General features: G+C 53.1%; 1 long non-coding RNA gene and 1 other non-coding gene across 7 annotated transcripts; both read right to left on the bottom strand.

Annotated features, from left to right (window-relative positions):
* Window positions 1-289: 289 nt before the first annotated feature.
* On the bottom strand, window positions 290-6,007 carry LOC144224053 (uncharacterized). Of its 6 annotated transcripts, none has more exons than XR_013332894.1 (5): window positions 5,912-6,007; window positions 5,371-5,453; window positions 2,511-2,604; window positions 2,281-2,394; window positions 290-694 (listed from the first exon to the last, which is right to left on the bottom strand). It is a non-coding gene; the product is annotated as an uncharacterized LOC144224053 (long non-coding RNA). The 6 variants fall into 6 exon arrangements; XR_013332899.1 differs by having other exon boundaries at window positions 2,353-2,394; XR_013332891.1 differs by having other exon boundaries at window positions 2,357-2,394.
* On the bottom strand, window positions 2,714-2,795 carry LOC144225837 (small nucleolar RNA R38). The gene has a single exon (XR_013333413.1). It is a non-coding gene; the product is annotated as a small nucleolar RNA R38 (small nucleolar RNA).
* Window positions 6,008-6,531: the final 524 nt, after the last annotated feature.

Genomic DNA, 6,531 nt, shown 5'->3' with positions numbered 1-6,531 from the left:
GTCCGTAACACTTTGTCCCTGGTCCCGTCACATTCACAGCTATCAGAACCTCTGTCATCTGTCAGATGTGACAAGTGCTAAAGCTGCTTGTGGGTGGCAACCCGTTAAGAGGAGCAGAAAATCAATTTAGTGGGAAACTTAGGAAACAAAACATCTGCTCGCATCCTATGAACTGTCAACCCTCGTGACCAGTAATCCGTGAAACTGTCACTTACACAACACGGTTAGCTGAGCGGGAATAAAGTCCCACCACGCGGGGCTCCATGTGAAATCCAAAATGTTACAAAGCCCATTTTTAAACACTTTTATTTGTGCTTCAAAATTTAAGGCCAGGACAGAACGTCAGGGAAATCCACCCTGAGAAACGCCCTCCAGGCAGAGCACCTGCCTCCCCTCGGTCCCCTGAACACAAGGCGCACACGCTAAGCGCTTTCTGCCACCATCGCCGCGGTCCTGTCGATGCGCAAATTACACCCACGTCAGTGAAACGGGGGATGTTCTCAGCTGTGCCCTGACTCGGCCAACTGCTGAAGCCTTTCCAGGATAAAGTCACTCATGTTCTCTGGGTGCTTTTTGGAGACGAAGGCCTAACAGCTCCGCGGTCACAGTCCTCGGTGGGGGGCGGGGGGGGGTCACTTCACCGGCACCAGCAACCAGCACATGCTGCTCCGCTCGGCATCTCTGCGCAGAGAACCTGCAAGACCAGAGGAGAATCATCCGCTAGAAGTGCCAGCAGGGGACTCACACCTGAAGGCTACACATTGTTTTAATTTATTTTTTGTGTTTTATTTACTTTTGGAGAGAGAGAGAGAGATCAGGGAAGGGTCAGAGAGAGGGAGATACAGAATCATAAGACAAACAGGCTCCAGGATCTGAGCTGTCAGCATAGAGCATAATGTGGGGCTCGAACCCATGAATCATGAGATCATGACCTGAGCCGAAGTCAGATGCTTAACTGACTGAGCCACCCAGGCGCCCCTGAAGGCTACACTTAAAGACCCTAATTTAGAGAAGAAAAGGCAACGGGGGCAGAACGTTCTAACCAAGCACAAGGCCCGGGTGTCGAAGGCACCGTTGGGCAGGCCGGTGCNAGGAGCCGCCACTCGGGGACCAGGACGCGTCTGGCAGGCGGCCAGTCTGGGCACATTTAACAGCTGACCCTCTTCTGGAGGGAAGACATTTAAAAGTCAAAACGCAGTCAAACCCACTTGCAGCAGCCAGAACGCACGAAGCAGATCCCCCCACTCGCTAACGCGTCCTTCTACTTGGTTTCGCCTCAGGCTGTAAGCAGCTGGGGCCAGTTTTCAGGCTGATTAAATCCCACCCCACATCCAGCTTCCTTGGGGACCGAACAAATATGTGACCTTAAAGGGCCCACGCATACCTCCCAATGTGAACAGAAAAAGGCAATCTGCCCGCTTCAAGCCTGGCATTTAAATGGGAAGAGCGCCAGACGCCGGCCCGGCGCCTCTGTGCCACTTTCTCGCTCACGTGCCCGCCGGCCCGGGCCTCTGCCACCCGAGGGGGCTCCCGCCAGCCCTGCCGCGGGACGTGATGGCAGTTGACCCCGCGGAGCTGCGGGAGCCCCTCCCCCTGCTGGAAACAAAGCACCTGGAAACCAAAGCTCTGCGGGTGCCACCAAGGGCCTGTGCTGAATGTCACGATGTGACGCGGAGGCCACGGCCCCCCAGCACTCACAGCGCCACCGCTGGCACACTCCCGACCGTTATGAAGAGTGCTTCCATTTCCCTGAAATGTGGGACAAGCACTCTTTCATCGCAGTTAAGAACATGACCCCAACCGGGCCACTTGCCCATTCCTGCCACCTCCTCTAGCCTGTACGGGCAGGACCATTAACCCAGGGGCCTAGAGCATGACCAGGCGGCCGAACCATCAGTCTTCCAGTTGTAGAGGGATGGGGGGTTGGGAGGGGGGGTGTCTCAGCAGGGGAGACGCAATTCCCTCTGCAGTCCGTTCAGTTTAATCCCCGATAAAGCCTGAACTGTTTTTCCCTTTAAGTTTATTTATTTATGAGAAAAAGAGAGCGTGAGAGGGAGGGGCAGAGAGACCGAGAATCAGCGCAGAGCAGAGCCTGACACAGGCCGCGACCTCATGGACCATGAGATCACGACCTGAACCCAAGTCAAGTTGGAGGCTTAACCGCCTGAGCCATGCAGGCGCCCCGAGCCTGAGCTTGTTTTGCGAGCACAAGACAGACCCCAACGCCTCAGAATAGATGGGTTTCCCCTCAGCCGAGGTTTTCAGACAGGGATAACTGACCATCATCGGCCTGTGGGGCTTCTCAGGAAAACAGAGACTCCTGAGCAACAGGGGAAGGGCCAGCTCACTCACTCACTTCGGGCGAAGCAGTCCGCGCTCTCGCGCTGCAGACACCTAGAGAAGCAAACAGACCCATGTTACGCTCTCCCCACCACTCGGCACAACCCTACACCCAGGGCAAACCCGACATGCCAGCCACGTCTGTCCAGAAGGTCTCCGCTCACACACACCAGCAAGTCTCTGCTTCGCGTGCAGGGGAGCAGACACGGCGCTGCTGGTGGCATCTACCTCTGGAGGGATCAGAGGCCGAGGCGGCGACTGGACCTGGTGGGAGAAATTGCGAGGGAAAAATCTGCTCAAGATCCACACGGTAACTCCCAAGCGGCTCACTTTCAAATCAGACCTGAATTTTCTATAGAGCAAACCTGGGAAACTGAGTTTCAGACAACCACGTTCCACACAGAAAGGCCTCTTGGCCTTCAGACAGGGATAACTTTACATCATCACGGACTCAGCTCCCACCAACCTGCCAGCTCCCGGGGCCGACATTCACAGCGCGTGCGGAGTGCAGGTTTGCCTACCAAATTCTGCTTTAGTTCCCTCACAAGCATTCGCAAACTTGTCTACTCTGTTAACTTTCCTTCAAAGTTAAAAACTGTTGATACCTAGTGCCTAGATGTACCCAGCATCCCAGACCTGATGGACACTTCCTGCCCTTTATTTTTTTAATGTTTATTTTTGAAAGAGAGACTGGGCACGAGCACGGGAGGCGCAGAGAGAGAGGGAGACAGAGAATCCCAAGCAGGCTCCAGGCTCCGAGCTGTCAGCAGAGCCCGACATGAGGCTCGAACCAACGAACTGTGAGATTATGACCTGAGCAGAAGTGGATGCTCAACCGACTGAGCCCCCAGGCGCCCCCTGCTCTTTTAAAGACAGGATCTGCCTCAGCAAAAGTGCCTGCGAACAGAATATGGGGCTTATCTTCCAGTGTCAGTAAAGTGCCCCAGTCAATGCGGTTACTTCTTCCAGGCAGCCCGTTCAAGGCCAACTGCACACGGCAGCCTGCTGCCAAGAGGCAACACCACACAAGGTCATTTCTCCTTCACTCACCTCTGCGTGCGAAAGGAGCCACAGAGCAAGATCAGTTTTTTAAGCAGAGGATTATAGATCTGCCCCAAGAGCTACTTAAAAATAGCCGGGGCTATAATCTTGGCCGCAGTAAAAATCCCTGAGCTCAAAGGAGATCAGATCTAATTTTTCCTATACAACTGTTCTTACAACGACCACCCAATTCCTGGGCTCATGCACACCCGTATACCGAGGTATACACTGTAACTCTTTGTAGGTAGTTCGGCCTTATAGCCAGGTCTAGAAAGCAGTAACACTGTTTTACAAAGAACTAAAGCTCTGGTGGGGTTCTTCCCTAACAGGCTGAGACTAGAGCCCAGGTCTTTCAAGTTCACCTAATAGAAGGTCTGTTTCATCAACCTCAGCTCTGATGTTCTGGGGACACAGTCTTCCTCGTGGGGAGCTGTATTGTGCACTGCAGGATACAGAGTGCATCCNCTGATCAGAACTCAATTATTTCTCAATTGAGACTGAAAAATGGTTTTAGCACCCCTACACAATCTGGCATATTTTTATGGTTCTTTATAAAAACAAAACAAAAACCCTAGTTTTATTAACTCTAAGCCTCGGTTCTTTACTCCGTAGCAAAGTAGAAAAGAACTACACGCATAAGACTTGTTAGAAATAGTTTGATGGGAGACTCTTTGGCACAAGGAGCCTACTAGCAGAGGCCCACACCACTTCCCTTCCGGGCAGTCACAATCCTGGGAGGCCCACATCCCTGAAATATAACAGATGGGACGCTGAAGGGACCCTAACTTAGGCAATTCTGTCAATGAGCTAAAAAAAAAAAAACCCTTATTCCCATTAATAGAAATTTCATCACAAAAACCCTTATGCTCAATGGTTTTCACCGGGGCGCCTGGGTGGCTCAGCCGGTTAAGCATCCGCCTTTGGCTGAGATCATGAGCTGCCGGTTTGTGAGTTCTAGCCCCTAGCCACGTGGTTGGGCTCTGCGCTGACAGCTCCGAGTCTGCTTCGGATTCTGTCTCACTCTTTCTGTCCCTCCCCTGCTCATGCTCTCTCTCAAAATTAAAAAACATCCAAAAAATTATGAAAAACCCCAAAACTTAAGTTTTATTACTTAAAATTAATTTAATTTAAAATTAAGTTTCTATGTAAACAATCTATAAGGAAAATATGGATAACATTTTATTCCAACAGAAGCAATGTTAACATTGCTTACTTAAGGGGCGCCTGGGTGGCTCAGTGGGTTGAGCCTCTAACCTCAGCTCAGATCATAATCTCAATGGTTTGTGAGTTCAAGCCCCACAGAAGGCTCTGCTCTCAGGGCAGAGCCTGCTTCGGATCCTCTGTTCCCTCTCACTCTGCCCCTCCCCCGCTCGTTTTCTTTCTCTCTCTCTCAAGGATGATTAAACTTAGAACTTTTCAGGAAAGATGTCCTTTCACACAAGGATCACTTTGAATCATGCACAAACATCTCTAAATCCCCCCCAACCCAAACCTATTTCGTAAATCTCTCTTCCACCCTGTAGGCAAAGACCATTTTTATTCCAAACAGCGACATCTAGTGGCCCCAGATTACACTGGAAGAGACCCTGCTCATTTCCGGACTCTTGGGTCCATTTTTCTCACCCTAGCTGGATTTATATGTCTAACGCGTGTCCACAAAACTAAACTTAAAGCAGAATCCAGTGTGATGGGGCGCCTGGGTGGCTTAGTGGGTTAAGCGTCCGACTTTCGCTTGGGTCATCTCGCGGTTCGTGGGTTCGAGCCCCGCGTCGGGCTCTGTGCTGACTGCCAGCTCAGAGCCTGGAGCCTGCTTCGGTCTGTGACTCCCTCTCTCTGACCCTACCCTGCTCACGCTGTCTCTCTCTCCTAAAAAAAAAAAAAAAAAAAGGCAGAAACCAGTGTGAGGCGGCCGTACGTGACAGGCCTTCACACCGTCTCGACTTCCTCGCCTCTGGTGACCACCCAGGTCCCGCCGGCACCCATTCTTACTCGTTTCGGGGCTCCATCCGTCACTTTAAAGCTTCAACCTGCAGGTCTGCGGCTCACGGTCTCCGCAGATGCCAAAGAGAAGCCTGTGGGAAGGAAAAAGTGAGCATGGTTCGTTGTAAAAATTATCACTTTCCAAAATTCTGCAATCCCATTTAAGGCTAATTGTAGGATGCAATAAAAACTACCGAATGGGGACGTCCTCATTCGGTAAGACCCTCCGGGAGGAAGGACTCGGGTGGCCTCTCCGGGGACGGCCCTGGGAGGCCCGCAGGGCCGGCACGCGGTGGCCGTGCGGCTTCCCGGGCTGTAGAGGCTGGAAGAGACTCCATGAAAAATAACGGCTCCAAAGAAGGGCCTGAGACCTCTCCCTCCCGTCATGGGCCCTCGAACCATTTCGAAAGCGGTCTTCCACCCAGCATCTCAGCTAATCCCAACCACGGTAGAGGCGACGCCGGCTTATCGTGGCCTCTGAGCACAGGGAAGCCAAGCGAACCAGCGCCGGGTCAAGGAAGATCCCATTTCCCCACCACCGCAGCCTTACCACCACCAAAGACCCGAGACTGCTCGTCCTGTTCGGGCCAGACACAAGCCGCCATGACTGCCAGCCACGCGTCCCGCTTCGGAGAGAAGGCGGAGCCGCGCCTGCGCGCAAGTCTTCTCGGCAGTCTCGGCAGAGCTCTCGCGATGTTGAGAAAAGGCTCATGGGAAATGTAGTCCAGACCGCCGTCGCTGGGGGCGGCAGCGTCCTCAGCGCGTGTCTCGAGCTACGGGTGAGATGGTGGCCGCCACCAGGAACAGTAGAGAGCGCGGGCTGGGAGGCCTGATCTTTGGAGAAAACGAAAAATTGCCCTGCGAATTTCACGTGGGGTGGCGAGGGGTCATCTGGGTGATAGGTTGACGCGGCAGGTGAAGCTGGGGCCGGGTCGCGGAGGCCCCGGCGGCAGGGGGCGCCAGCGAGCAACGGTCAGACTCACCCTCAGCCGCTCCCGCCTTAAGGCTTTAATTCCGACGGGGGAACAAAGAAATTATGAAAAGAACAGGGAATGGTGTAGCGCACACCGCCCCTTCTGACCGCTGTGTTTCAGGCCAACACTCACTCTGGCTCTGCTTTTGAAATAACAATGGGGCGGAACAAAGACTAGAGTCAGGGCCACAATTCAC

The sequence above is a fragment of the Crocuta crocuta genome, unplaced genomic scaffold, assembly GCF_008692635.1.
Source record: "Crocuta crocuta isolate KB4526 unplaced genomic scaffold, BGI_CrCroc_1.0 scaffold50, whole genome shotgun sequence".
NCBI lineage: Eukaryota > Metazoa > Chordata > Mammalia > Carnivora > Hyaenidae > Crocuta > Crocuta crocuta.
The sequence above is the reverse complement of the archived record's forward strand: the minus strand, read 5'-3'. Positions and strand labels throughout refer to the sequence as shown.